Below are 15,914 nucleotides of genomic sequence, written 5' to 3'. Positions count from 1 at the left end.
GTCCCTCTTGTCTTGCTTTTCAATGTATTGTTTACAGATGCTAGGCATTTTAATAGAAAAGCTGTCTGCTATTTACCACACCTGTCTCGGGGAACAAATTAATTTCTTTGGGATTCCTCTAATTCAGATGGGGTCTGCATTCTTCTCATGTAAATCTTATAGAGAATGCACTTTTCATTAGCATTGAATAACATGGAACTTTGGAAATAAAAGCCTTCCATCCTGGCACAGAAGATGCTAGTTATGTGAAATAGTTGAAGATACCCAACTCTCTGGTATATAACCATCATATGCATGGAGAAACCACATCTAATGGAAAAGCTAGTGTTTTGTTTTCAAGCAGCATTGCACAGTGGTTCACAGAAGGGCATGGCCATCATATTTGCCAGCGTCTAGTTCTTGCTTTGGAATTTGCTATCTGAAGAGCTTCGCCTATGTGGTCTAACTCTTCTGAGCATCAGTTAACTCATCTGAGTCCTCAATTGTAAAATGGTGTGCTCTATTGATAGGTTATTTTGAAGTTTAGGAAAGATTAAAGCACATAAAGATTCTAGAATATAATAAAAGTTAAATATTGTTTCTTAATGGTATAATCTATTATGTTTCTGAGGATTTCATTTAAAATTCAGTATACCAATACAAAGGGCTTATGTTGTATCCTTAGCAGATGTAACTTCTATTCAATAACCATTAGAAATTATTCATTATTTTACATGAGCCTCTCACCAAATAGGTATAAACACTTTCAGGGTGATACTCAATTCCAAGTAGGTTTTCTTGGGAAGGAGGTGGTAGGTTCTAAATTTTATATGTTGTGCCTTTAGCTAATTTTTCTGAAGTTTTTAACTTTTCTTTGATTTTTACCAATACAAAACAAACCCAAACAAGCCCCATACAGCATTAAAAATATATTCAGGATTAAAATTAATACTTTTACTTAAAAAATTTATTTTAGTGGTAAAATTTAAACTGCTTTAATTTGTATAATACAATGTATTTTCTAGTATCAGTGATGCTTATGAGCTGTAATTTATTTTAAAGGAAGATAAAGAGAGTCTGTCCCAGGAAAGTTAGTGTCTTCATTGAAATACTAGCTGTAAAAAGTTTATGAAATCTAATTACAAGTTACCTATCGATAAGAAGCAGAATATCAAGAGAAAACAGAATACAAATCAAATTCGCAGGTTGGATTAACTATTACACAAGCTCAGGCTAATGTCATTATTCACTAACAAAGTTTGTGGATAAGTACGGAAATTTTAGCTTCTCAGTTTAATGCTTCAAAATAAGTAGTCACACAGCAACAGACCTAACAGTCTCTTTTATTCCCGTTTATATTTTTTCCAAATTAATGCAAGATACACACAAGGATGTTAGCTAGCAGGGATAACTATACTGACTGTCAACTAATCACAGAATTTATTTTGCATTTGCATTTTGATTGTGGCAAATTTTGGAAACAGGAATGAGATTTTGAAAAGCGTTATCAAGAAATTTTATAAACTTTCCTGTGATTGAATGGAGCATGTTTAGGGAATAAATAGTTTCCCTTGATGCCAATTGGATTATACTTTGTTGCTCCTCTGAGTTGATTTTCATCTCCTTTGCAATGTCATCAAGTGTCTATTATTCTTAATCAAGCACAGTAGTCTCTAAACAAATCAGAGGCAATGTGGCATCCAAGGAGAGCACCATCACATTGCCTTTTACAAATGTAATTGATTGGGAGGATCCAAGACAGCCGAATAGGAGCAGCTCCAGAGTGCAGTTCCCAGCAAGAGCAATGTAGAGGGTGAGTGCCCACCATATTTCCAAACAAATTTTCACTGCCCACAGACCAGGAGATTCCCAGGCCAAAAGCACCATGAGTTTTCAGCACGGTGATTTCAGCTGGTGCTGGGTTGGTGCACAGAAACTCAAACAAATCTAGGCGGCTGTTTCAACTGGCACCTGGAACACCGGGGTGACAGAGCTGCCCATTCAACTGAAAGGGAGGGGGCAGAGACAGGGAGCCAGGTGATCTGGCTTGGCAGGTAACACCCTCACAAAACAAACAATCCAAAATGCTCTGGATTGAGAGTTTTGCAGCAAGTGCAGCTGGACCCATGACGATCCAGCTCAGTGAGGGGAAGGGCATCCCCCACTACCAATGCAGTCTGCCACTACTGAGGCAGTTCACACAGCAGTGGGGCAGAGCCTGTGGCAGCTCAGCAACACCTCTGCTGTCAGACTGTGACTAGACTACTCCATGCAGGGCAGGGCATGTATGAAAAAAGACAGCAGGACCACAGGAACTTATAAATAAAGCTGACCTTCCTAGGACAGAGCACCTGGGAAAAGAGGAGGTTATGAGTTCTGCTGCAGCAGACTTAAAAGTACCTGCCCAGCAGCTCTGCATGGAACAACAGAGCTCCCAGCACAGCACTTAAACTCCTGTAAGGGACAGACTATCTCCTCAAGCAGCTCCCCAACCCCCATAGACCCAAAGAGACACCTCAGAAAGGAGAACGCAGGCCAACATCAGGCAGGTACCCTTCTGGGATGAAGATAGAAGAAGAAACCGGCAGCAACCCTTACTCTTCTGCAGCCCCGGCAGGTGATCTCCAGGCAAGCAGGGTCTGGAGTGGACCTCCAGCAGTCCTTCAGCAGAGGGGCCTGACTGTTAGAAGAAAAACTAAGAAACAGAAATAACTTCATAATCAACAAAAAGGATGTCCATTCAGAGACCCCATCTGAAAGTCATGAACTACAAAGACCACAGGTAGATAAAGCCACTAAGATGAGAAGAAACAAGTGCAAAAGGGATGAAAACATCAAAAACCAAAAGGCCTCTCCTCCTCCAAAGGATCACAACTCCTCACCAGCTAGGGATCAAAGATGGATGGAAAATAAATGTGATGAATTGACAGAAACAGGCTTCAGAAGGTGGGTAATAACAAACTTCTCAGAGCTAAAAGAACATGTGCTAACCCAGTGCAAAGAAACTGAGAAGGTAGATAAAAGGTTAAATGAGATGCTAACTAAAATAAACAGCTTAGAGAAGAATATAAATGACTTGATGTAGCTGGAAAATCCAGCAGAGAACTTTGTGAGGCATACATAAGTATCAATAGGCAAATTGACCAAGGAGAAGAAAGGATATCAGAGATTGAAGATCAATTCAATGAAATAAAATGAGAAGAGAAGAATACAGAAAAAAGAGTGAAAAGAAATGAACAAAGCTTTCAAGAAATATGGGATTATGTGAAAAGACCTAATCTGTTTGATAGGTATACCTGAATGTGATGGAGACAATGAATCCAAGCTGGAAAACACTCTTCAGGATATTATACAGGAGAACTTCCCCAACCTAGGAAGGCAGGCCAACATTCAAGTCCAGGAAATACAGAGAACACCACCAAGATATTCCTCAAGAAGAGCAACCCCAAGGTACATAATTGTCAGATTCACCAGGGTTGAAATGAAGGAAAAGATGGTAAGGGCAGCCAGAGAGAAAGGTTGGGTTACCCTCAAAGGGAATCCCATCAGACTCACAGTGGATCTCTCCATAGGAACCCTACAAGCCAGAAAAGTGGGAGCCAATATTCAACATCCTTAAGAACTTCCAACTTAGAATTTCATATTCAGCCAAACTAAGCTTCATACGTGAAGGAGAAAGAAAATCCTTTATGGACAAGCAATTGCTGAGAGATTTCGTCACCACCAGGTCTGCCTTATAAGAGCTCCTGAAAGAAGCACTAAACAAGGAAAGGAAAAACCAGTACCAGCCACTCCAGAAACATACATAATGGTAAAGACTCCTATCAAAACAATGAAAAAATTTGTCAACTAATGGGCAAAACATCCATCTAGCATCAAAATGGCAGGATCAAATTCACACATAACAATATTAACCTTAAATGTAAATGGGCTAAATGCCACAATCAAAAGACACAGACTGGCAAATTGGATAAAAAGTCAAGAGCCATTGGTGTGCTGTCTTCAGGAAACGCATCTCATATGTAAGGACACACATAGGCTCAAAATAAAGGTATGGAGGAAGATTTATCAAACAAATGGAGAGCAAAGGAAGCAGGAGTTGCAATTCTCATCTCTGATAAAATGGACTGTAAACCAACAAAGATCAAGAGAGACAAAGAAGGGCATTACATTATGGTAAAAGGATCAGTGCATCAAGAAGAGCTAACGATCCTAAATATAAACACACCCAATACAGGAGCACCCAGGAACATACAGCCAGTTCTTAAAAAACTACAAAGAGACTTAGACTCCCATATGACAATAATGGGAGATTTTAACACTTCGCTGTCAATATTATACAGATCAATGAGACAGAAAATTAACAAGGATATCCAGGACTTGAACTCAGATCTGGACCAAGCAGACCTTATAGACATCTACAGATATCTCCACCCAAATCCACAGAATATACATTCTTCTCAGCACCGCATTGCAACTACTCTAAAATTGACCACATAATTGGAAGTAAATCAGTCCTCAGCAAATGCAAAAGAATGGAAATCACTTTTTTTTTTTTAAAAAAAGTCTCTCAGACCACAGGGTAATCAAATTAGAACTCAGAATTAAGAAACTAACTCAGAACCGCACAGCTTCATAGAAACTGAACAACTGCCTCCTGAATGTCAACTGGATAAACAATGAAATGAAGGCAGAAATAAAGATGTTTTTTGAAACAAATGAGAACAAAGATGCAATGTATCAGTATCTCTGGGACACATTAAAAGCAGTGTCTAGAGGGAAATTTATAGCAATAAATGCCCACCTGAGAAGTGAGGAAAGATCTAAAATCAACACCCTGTTGTCAAAATTGAAAGAGCTAGAGGAGCAAGATCAACTGAAGGAGATAGAGACACAAAAGACCCTTCAAAAAATCAATAACCCAGGAGCTATTTTTTGAAAAGATCAATAAAAATAGACCACTAGCCAGATTAATAAAAAAGTAAAGGAAAAAGAATCAAATAGATGCAATAAAAAATGATAAAGGAAACATCACCACCAATTCCATGGAAATGCAAACTACAATCAGAGATTACTACAAACAACACTATACACAAAAATCAGTAAATCTGGAAGAAATGGATAAATTCCTGGACACTTGCACCCTTACAAGCCTAAACCAGGAAGAAGTTGAGACCTTGAATAGATCAATAACAAGGGCTGAAGTTGAGGCAGCAATTTTAGCCTACCAACCAAAAAGTCCAGGTCCAGATGGGTTCACAGCTGAATGCTACCACACTTACAAAGAGGAGCTGGTACCATTCCTTCAGAAACTATTCCAAACAATACAAAAAGAGAGAATCCTTCCCAAATCATTTTGTAAGACAAATATCATCCTGATACCAAAAGCTGGCAGAGACTCAACAAAAAAAGAAAACTTCAGGCCAATATTCATGAAGAACATAGATGCAAAAATCTTCAATAAAATACTGTCAAACCAATTGCAACAGCACATCAAAAAGCTTATCCATCATGATCAAGTAGGCTTCATTCCAGGGATCCAAGGCTGGTTCAACATATGCAAGTCTATAAACATAATCCACCACATAAACAGAACCAAAGTCAAAAACCACATGATTATCTCAATAGATGCAGAGAGGTCCTTTGATAAAATTCAACTGCCCTTTATGCTAAAAACTCTCAATAAACTAGGTATCAAAAAAACATATCTGAAAACCATAAAAGCTATTTACTACAAACCTACAGCCAATATCATACTGAATGGGCAAAAACTGGAAGCATTCCCTTTGAAATCCAGCACTAGATGAGGATGCCCTCTCTCACCACCCCTATTCAATATAGTACTGGAAGTTCTAGCCAGAGCAATTAGGCAAGAAAAAAAAAAAAGGGTATTCAATTAGGAAAAGAGGAAGTAAAATTGTCTCTATTTGCAGAGGACATGATTGTATATTTAGAAGATCCTATCATCTCAGCCACAAATCTCCTTAAACTGATAAGCAACTTCAGCAAAGTCTCAGGATACAAAATCAATGTGCAGAAATAACAAGCATTTCTATACACCAATAACAGGCTAACAGAGAGCTGAATCATAAGCAAACTCCCATTCACAGTTGCTACAGAGAATAAAATACCTAGGAATACAACTAACAAAGGAGGTAAAGGACTTCAAGGAGCACTACAAACCACTGCTCAAGTAAATAAGAGAGGACGCAAACAAATGGAGAAACATCCCATGCTCATGGTTAGGAAGAATCAATATTGTGAAAATGGTCATGCTGCTCAAAGTAATTTACAGATTCAATGCTATCTCCATTAAGCTACCAATGACCTTCTCCACAGAACTGGAAAAAACCACCTTAAACTTCATATGGAACTGAAAGAGCCTGCATAGCCAAGCCAATTCTAAGCAAAAAGAACAAAGCTGGAGGCATCAAGCTACCTGATTTCAAACTATACTACAAGGCTACAGTAATCAAAAGAGCATGGTACTGTACCAAAACAGAGATATAGATCAATGGAACAGAACAGAGGCCATGGAGGCAATGCCACTCATCTACAACCATCTGATCTTTGACAAACCCCACAAAAACAAGTAATGGGGAAATGATTCCCTGTTTAATAAATGGTGTTGAGAAAACTGGCTAGCAGTGTTCAGAAAGCAGAAACTGGACACCATCCTGACACCTTACCCTAAAATTAACTTCAGATGAATTAAAGACTTAACCATAAGACCTAATACCATAAAAACCCTAGAAGAAAACCTAGGCAAAACCATTCAGGACAGAGGCATAGGCAAAGACTTCATGACTAAAACACCAAAACCATTGGTAGTAAAAGTCAAAATAGACAAATGGGACCTAATTAAACTCCAGAGCTTCTGTACAGCAATAGAAATAATCATTAGAGTGAACCAGCAACCAACAGAATGGGAAAAGATTTTTGCAATCTACCCATCTCACAAAGGGCTAATATCCAGAATCTACAAAGAACTAACACAGATTTACAAGACAAAACAAACCCATCCAAAAGTGGGCAAAGGATATGAACAGACACTTTCAGAAGAAGACATCTATTAGGCCAACAAACATGAAAAAATGCTCATCATCACTGGTCATTAGAGAAATGTAAATCAAAACGACTTTGAGAAACTACCTCATGCTATGTAGAATGGCGATCATTAAAAAATGTGGAAATAACAGATGCTGGAGAGGATGTGGAGAAATAGGAACACTTTTACATTGTTGGTGGGAGTGTAAATTAGTTTAGCCATTGTGGAAGGCAGTGTGGTACTTTCTCAAGGATCTAGAAATAGAAATTCCATTTGACCCAGCAATCCGATTACCAGGTACATATCCAAAGGATTATAAATCATTCTTTTATCAAGACACAATCACACGTACGTTTATAGCAGCACTGTTTACAATAGCCAAGACCTGGAACCAACCCAAATGCCATTGACAATAGACTGGACAAGGAAAATGTGGCACATATACACCATGGAATACTATGCATCCACATAAAATGATGGGTGTGTGTCCTTTGTAGGGACATGGATGAATCTGGAAACCATAGTTCTCAGCAAACTGACACAAGAACAGAAATTCAAACAGTGCATGTTCTCACTCATAGGTGGGTGTTGAAGAATGAGAAAACATGGACACAGGGAGGGGAACATCACACACTGGGGTCTGTTGTAGGGGGCCAAGGGAGGGACAGCAGGGCGGGGGTGTGGAGGTGTGGGACAGATAACATGGGGAGAAATGCCAGATGTAGGTGACCAGGGTATGGAGGCAGCAAACCACATTGCCATGCATGATCTGCACATTTTCCCCAGAACCTAAAGTACAATAAAAAAAGTAAAAAAAAAAAAAAAAAAAAAAAAAAAAAAAAAAAAAAAAAGTAATTGATTATATAGCTGCTTAATTTTATGAGGCAGCATTGCAGCAGGTATTGCTAGATATGAAGCCAGATATCCATTTATGCAAGGAAGATCTATAGATGCAATTTAAAAGTGCTCATTTTAGAAATTAGGAGGGTTTTTCCCAATGGAAGTTTTAATGTGAGTTTTGCAAAAAGGCTAGATAGCTAATTTGTCTCTCAAACAACACTGAGAAAGAACTGTGTATTTTTCAAAGAAGTAACCCCAGATTCACTCACTCAATCACTTCTAGCTCTTAAGCAACTTAAAATTGACAGAGTGTAGTATCAAAATTTGTACAGTAGCAAATAGTAAGATATTTTATAAATAAACTTGTGAGATGGTAAAAAATATTCCATTAGGACATCTTTCCTTTAGCAAAATTATACTGTTTATTATACTAAATTATATACTATGTATACCATAATGTACTAAATAGTATATACTTAACATGTATAATATATTACTATACAAAAATTATACTGTGACCTCTGAGAATCTGTTTGCATTTTTTATTTGAGTCTATGTTGCAATAGTTGTCCAATAAAAAATATTTGCTTTAGTCAGAAAATTTTTATCCAGAGTACTTTTTTACCCACATCACTTGAAGCCACAAAGTTACTTGCTCAACACATTTTTGTTGAATGGATTGAATCAGAGACATTTGTAACATGGTAATATTCATTTGACCTGCATAAAATAGGGCAAGCATCCCATCGATTTTCTACTCATAGAAGCAGCCAACTGTACTCACTTACAGTGTGTAGGAGGCTATCTGTGTACATGTCTATGTAGTGTGGTAATTTGGTAGAGTGATAGCAGCTCCAGGTCTGTGAGTGAATGAATAGTTCATGAAGAACCATTTAGCAGTTGTCATTGAATAGTGCTCAGTCTGTCTCTCAGTCTCTTATTTTGTCTGTCACAGTTCTGCCGACACTGGGATACTTGCTTGTCATGTTGTTTACCGTGACTCCTCACAAACTCCAAGCATAATCATCCCATCTCCTACAGTACTCTCATGAAAAATGTCAAGAATACACATGTCCCAGAGAGGAAACGGTCAAAGGAGAAAACTGCATGGGAGAATGAACGTGTGTGATGATACACATATTTTCTTAGTGTCCAGTTCAAAATCTTACACATGGCAAGCCCACCAATAAAAAGACCACTAACAATCTTTTGGAAGCAATTTGATTATTCTTGGTCACTTCGTTTCATTTTATGGATTGGGTAGATGGGTTCAGTTATAAATCCATGCAGAATATTTTGAAAGTATGAACAAATAAAAAAGTCCTGGATATATTTGTTCATTTATTCGATTCATTCAAAAATTTTTGTGACAGATTACAATATATATAATTATGCGGTATACATAATGGTATGATGTATGTATACAATGTGGAATGAGTGAATCAAGCTATTTAACATATCCACCCACCTTAAATACTTATCATTTATTTGTCCTGTCTAACTTTATAGCCTTTGGCCAACACCTCCTCATATCTCTCATCCCCAGCCTCTAGTAACCACCATTCTACTCTCTGCTTCTATAAATTTGATTGTTTTAGATTTTGCATATAAGAGAGAACATGCCTTTGTGTGTGTGTGTGTGTGTCTGACTGATTTCCCTTGGCGTGATGTTTTCCAGCTACATGTTGCCACAAATGATATAATTATTCACAAAACCATTATATAGAATCAATGAAAGTGTCCATAAATGGATGAATGGGTAGAGAAAATGTGGTATATTTCATTCATTTTTATGGACTCCTTCTGAAGTGCCAAGCATTCTCCTGGATGCTAGGGATCCAGAGACATTTACTTTCTGCCTTCCAAGAATTTACAAACCTTCAGGATAGCGGTGAGTGGATACATGAGATTTGACGGTGTAGAGTATATCTAAGAGGGACACCTACCCCAGATTATGGGATAGAAATTAGCCTTGTAAAATGTGTGTGTGTAGGAAATAAGTTTGGGGTGGGTAGGGAGAGGGGCATTATTGTACAGAGAGGACAAGAAGGAGAAAAGAAGCAATACATGCTTGGGAATTTCAAAGTATTACACTTCTGTTTAGGAATGGTGATAGTTATTATTGGGAAGAATGTGAGGGCATGAGCTGGCAGAGTAAAGATAAACTGAGATCATCAAGCATTTGATAAGCTTTGAATCTTGACTTTATGTTGAAGACAATTGGAAATATTTCAAGCATGGAAGGAAGAGATATACATTTTTAGAAAACTTTCTTTATAGGGAATGGAGGTAAAATAGTTTTATAGGATCCTAAGAACTAAGATCAATGCTAATACTCAATAGAAGGAGGGGTAAAGGAAGCTATGTCTCTTTTTCCACAAAAAGTATAAGGACAGTCATTTCTATGATTTTTTTTCATTTTTAATCATAAATGTTAAGATTTTGAGACTCAACTTGATGTAGCACAAGTACCAAATTTCCCATGGGAGTTTAAGTGTTGACCAGTTGTCAATTTCCTGGCTGGCTGAAAAGTATCTCAACACTGCAATGAGTTTTCAAAGCCATGAGCTTTGCTTTAACTCATTGTGATCTTGGAGAATACAGAAGGTTCTGCTGGTCTACCTAAGTTTTTTCTCATGTGAAAAGCTGACCTTTACTTGAAACTGCTTTATGATTCACATACATGTTTATTGAATGCTTATGCAAAAGAGAACCTGTGGTAGGCATTCAATAAGTGTGTGATGAAAGAAAAAAAATCAAATCTTTAATTCAACATTCAACAAGTTATTTGCTGAGCATTTACTATGTGCCATGCAATATACAAGTCATGGGGGCTCTAATGGTGAACAAAGACAGGTCCTTACACTGCAGTGTAATGGATGGGTAAGAATAAAGTCAGAAGAAACACTTTTCTCTCCCCTGTGCCAAAAAGAGAAGTGGGTGAATATTTAAATGGGTGTAACAGCAGGACTGCCCAAGTGAAGCTTAGGTTTGGATAGGAAGCCTAAAGCTGAGAGAATTTATCCCTATTCTCTTGTAGAAGGGAGTATATGTTGCCTGCCTTATAAGTCTGGAGTCCTGTGTCTTCTCTTTTAGATGTTTCTAGTTATAGACTAGCATGTGTGTATGTTCGTGTGTGTGTTTCATTTTCATTTTCCTAATTTATGTTTGAATTTCTCTCATGATCTTGTTGACTTTTGTTACAAAATTCCATTTATCTAATTGATCTAAATACTCTGTAGCTGTACACAGCCCAAGTCAGGCTGTCAGCCCAATGCCCAATACTTAATTGGGATGACTTACACAATTGTAAGCATCATCCTTCTGTTTATATTTCTAAAACAAAAGCTCGTGGTTTGTAACACAGTGCCACTGGATTATAGTCTTTAAAGTAGCTGCTAATTCTGCTGGAATGTAATAAACCCAGTCTTTCCCGTCAGAAAGCCAAGCTCAGCTCACACTTCAATAGGCTAATGTGGATATAAGGATTTTTTTTTACTGGATCGTGGCAGGAGTGTGGGCGTGGGTCTTGGAAGAGCATGATATGGTATGAGAATCTTGGACCAGAGGAGTGGAGAGGAGCTTGGGAACTTAAACAAAAAGGTTTCTTTAGGATGTCCATTAAATTTATAAATCAAATGACAAAGTTAAACTCAGTAAAGAATTTGGCGATATGCAAAAGATCTTTTGAGAAAGCATTACAGGAAACAGTTTTAAATACAAATTTGAAAAATACGACCCCAAATCAAGGACATTGCTTTGTTTGCATTTGATTTGAAGCAGACTTTATTGTTTAGCCTAAAAAGGTGTCTCCAGGTTGGGGGAAGCACACCTCCTAGGATCATTTTTGAAATACTGCCTCTATTGCTTAAATGAAGCTTTCCTTTCCTTTATGATTCCATTCTGCCTATCATTTTTTGCAGTATTTTCATTAGTTGTGAAACCAACTAATGGGTCAGGCAATCCAGAGATTTAAGGCCCAATGGAAAACAGTTAAATGTTATTTGAAAATTTCCCCTGTTTTCACTAGAGCAACACGAGTTACAAGAACACTGCCAAAAAATGGGGAAACATTTACATCCAACATTACTGCTTGATAAATACAAATTGGCCTCAACTCTGAATCACAGACATTCAGAACTGGAGTTAATGCTGGAGACAATGTGAGAAAAGTGACATCTTTAATGTGAGAAAAGTCAGGCTTAGAGGACAGAAGAACTGGAACTTAATGTCTCCTAGATGAACATTTCTAATATATCTGAGTCCGTTTTTCTCTAATAAGATTTCTCTAGGATATCTACGATCTTGTAGGATGTTTTCATTGCACAGCTCCAGGAGGCACAGTTCACAGTGTGGTGAATAGATGATGCCCCCTGGAGTTGTGCAGCGGCTCTAACTTGTATGTTATCTGTATCTCCCACCAAGGCTTTCTCTTTGGCGGTGATGTATTTCTTTCTGTTTAACCGGAAGGTGCTTGCAAACAGTCCATAGGATTCTATCCATGTTACTGCAGTTGTTATATGTTTGTGTTGAAGGACACAGAGATGCAATGAACTGGAAACAGGAGAAATGCAACAATTTCTGTAAACCCTAAATTTTAATTGCAGCATGTGCAATTAAAATGCATAGTGCCCAGGCCCAGTGATGGCCTGAGCAATATGCATTGCAGCACAATTGGCGTTAGGGTGCGACAGTGGCTTCTGATACAATGAGTGACGTGTTGGCTCTATTTTACCTCTTGGCTGCAGCATTATCAGTACCTCAGACACTTACCACACATCTCAGAGATACACGGTGTGAATCGGAGGGTCCAATTTGGCCCTATGTATGTCCCTTCTGTGAAACTTTTCTGGGCCTGGCCCTTGATTCCAGCCACCAATATCTGCAACTGAAGGGAATCAAGCAGCGCTAGGGTTCAGAAGCTATGACCAAGAAAGAAAAAGAGAGAATTGAAAGCGTTTCCATCCATTTTGTTGGTAACGAGTCAAGGAAAACAGTTTAGGAATATTTGTTAGAAGGGGCTCTCAGGAAGACACCATTACTTGGCAGGTTTATGGCCAAACTCTGACTGCCGTAATCCATAGATAACCCCAGCAATTTAAATTATAGAAGCCATATACAAATAGTTCAAGGCAAGGTTGTGAGCATTTCCTAAAACCTGTTCTTTATTTGGTTGACTAAAACCAGAAAAAATGTCTGTGCTTATTACTAGGCAAATGCCTTAAATCAGAGAATTCCATATGGTTTTACTCTTGGGCTGAATTTGCATTTATATGAATAGGAATAACAACTGTGTCTTTGAGAGTTGGATCCTGTCTGTTATTTGTTTTTTCAATTACGCTTATTAAATCCCTCAGCATTTTTTTTCTTTTTCCCCTCTATGCCCTACAAGGGAGTTCATTGCTTCAGATTATTTTAAAGATGAATGTGGAGGCAGAGACATTCCAAAGTGGAAGTTACATAGCAAGTCAGTGGCAAAGCCCAGGGGTAGAGACCTGGGAAGACCAGCTGTAATTTGTGCTGTTTAATACTAGCAGTCTTGTAGAGAGCAGACCCATTACAGCTGTAGGCTTATTCAATTATTCTGACTATATCTTTAAATATTGCTAGAGCATCTCGTAAGCTAAAGTACTTTTATATATATATATATACACACACACACACACATGTAATTACTGCTCAAAACAATCCCAGGAGATAGATTTCCACAGTATGGTGTTTCTGGGTTACAAAAGAAACTGGAGCATGGAGAGGTTAAGTGGTTTGTCAGGTAGTCGTGAGCAGAGCTGAGAATCAGATACGGTGATGCAGGCAGAATTTTGTTCTGCTCACTTGTAGAGATTGTGGACTGTCCTGGGTTTCAGTCTGTAAAAGGAGTTATGACTTTGAAAGTTGGTATAGGTATCAGAAAGGATTTGGGTGGGAGAGAGGGTGTCACAAGAAAAAAATGCAGGAATCAGCCAGTCAGGTTTCCCTTCCCCGGCAGAGTCTCGTCTCTCTAGGTCACTGCTCCTACATCTGTATTTCCAAGCAAGACTCATGGTTGGAACACCAGGCTCAGGCGGCAAAGAGGCAGCTGGGAGAAAGTTTTAAGTCTCTGTTCTAATACCTGAAATGAGTTCTACCCACTGTTCTTCACCCATACCGCATTCTCAGGTAGTTGAAACCATCAAATGTATAAAGCTGCCATTGTCAGTTTTTTATGCATATAAATACATGATTAAAAACTAGCATACAGCAAACACACTCCAAAACCCTTGATAGTTTTGTAAAAGCCAGCAGAATTACCATGGAGCTAAAAAGGGAGAGATATTAGCCCTTCTTCTTGTCTACTGATTTCAATACCAACAAAAAATGGAAAGTGAATGTAAAAGACATTTCAACAGTCATAAAAAGATTATAGTAAACTGTTAAAAGGAAAGGTAGGAATTTGACTGCTCCATGGAAAGACTACTCATGTGGTGTTTGGGGTATCTGTTTCTTAGTGTGATTCCAATAAAATGACTTTTTTTTCCCCATCATACATTGATCACAATAGCATGTTCTTACCGCAGTAAGATCTATGTGAGCAAAGCAAAAGATCAGATTTTATTCTTTACATCTAGAATCTGAAGTAATAGTCATGATACTCCTAATATTGTTACTACTTTTACTAGGAATTCCAGTTATTTATTGCTTCCCTATTAATGTGTATTAGGTGCTGTGTAGGTATTTCATATGTGATCAGAAGCGGGTTACATCAAATAATGAAGCAGGTTTTTTCAGTCCCTGGTCTAGGTTTTCTATCTCTGTGGTTACCTTTGCATTTTATGATCTCAAAATTTATAATCATTACAAATGGTTATAGCTATTATAATCACCCCCAGAGAAGTAGACTTCTCTTTCTTCCCCTAGCTTTACTGAACCAAGAGACAAATAGTAGCATCGTGGTGTCGTTCCTTATGAAGACACATTGAAAAACATCAGATTATAGAACTATATCATCAGGGCATGTGTGGAAATATTATAAAGCTGTAGTTGGATATGTTACTATAGTTTTCATTGGCACTCATTTTTAACATTATAATAGCTAAGACCACTCTGGAAACCTGACAACTCTGTCAACCAAGCATTCAAAACTGTTATCTCAATAAGAAAATAAGACCTTGGTAGCTTAGACTGATGCTCATGTTTTCATGTGGGCTCTCCCGTGGACAGTCAGTCACGTGAGAAATTGCTTTAGCTGTACTGTCCTTTGGGCCACAGCACATCTAGCTCTGCCTAATGTGAAGGAAACCACTTGTGCAAAGAGCCCACTTAAGAAATGGCTTGCTTGACATCTGCCGGCTGAAGAGCTCACCCTCCCTGACAAATAAAACACTTTACTCAAAGAAAAAGTTGATTACCTGTAGAATAGATGTAATATTCCAACAGAGAAAATGCAAAATTGCTCCTTTTGTTTTTAACATTTTTTCTACTATGCCAGAATGAATTACCTGTTCTTCCATACATTTGGAAGAAGGACTGCCGTACTAAGGAAAAAATAATTTGATCTAAAAAGCATTTGTTACTTCCAAGTAATAATTATTTGGCAGTGTTTCCTTACCTCCTCAGCAGAAAAATTTGTCTGGACTAACATAGTCCTCACACAATCAGACTGTGTTTACTCATAAAAAGTCCTACAGATATTTGCTGTGTAGGTAGGGACTGTTAATTGCATTTTTCATGTTTTCTGTGATCCCAACTCAACTCAAAATTTGTAGAAATGTTGGTTGGAAGGTCCTTGAGGGTTAGCCACTTTCCTTTTCAATTTTATTGAGTCTATAAGAAAACAGCAAGACCAATGCCACAACACAGTAAAGTTCACTTAAGGATGAAAATGGAATATCCTAGATTCAGGAAACATTCAAATTACTGCATGGGTGGGTGGCGATGTTAAACCACCACCACTGTTGACATTGCTGCATTTTTAGTTTTCCCCTATTCGTCGTAACATGCTTACCAATGCAGCTAAGTGAAAACACACAAAGTTAATATTGCTCTTTAAGCAATGGTTTATCAATTTCGG

At 38.0% G+C, this 15,914-nt stretch overlaps 1 protein-coding gene across 3 annotated transcripts in view; it reads right to left on the bottom strand.

Moving 5' to 3' along the window:
* VWC2L (von Willebrand factor C domain containing 2 like) overlaps positions 1-15,914 on the bottom strand; it is a 174,598-nt gene that overhangs the window by 38,460 nt on the left and 120,224 nt on the right. Inside the window, exon 4 of one of the 3 annotated variants that reach the window (XR_004744841.3) lies at positions 12,641-12,789. The exons of the other annotated variants lie outside the window; for them this stretch is intronic. The gene's annotated coding sequence lies outside the window, so the exon portion shown is untranslated. The remainder of the gene's footprint in view (positions 1-12,640; positions 12,790-15,914) is intronic. 3 annotated transcript variants of the gene reach the window in all.

This window comes from Callithrix jacchus, chromosome 6, assembly GCF_049354715.1.
Source record: "Callithrix jacchus isolate 240 chromosome 6, calJac240_pri, whole genome shotgun sequence".
NCBI lineage: Eukaryota > Metazoa > Chordata > Mammalia > Primates > Cebidae > Callithrix > Callithrix jacchus.
Note: the sequence above shows the minus strand (reverse complement) of the source record. Positions and strands in the feature narration are given on the sequence as shown.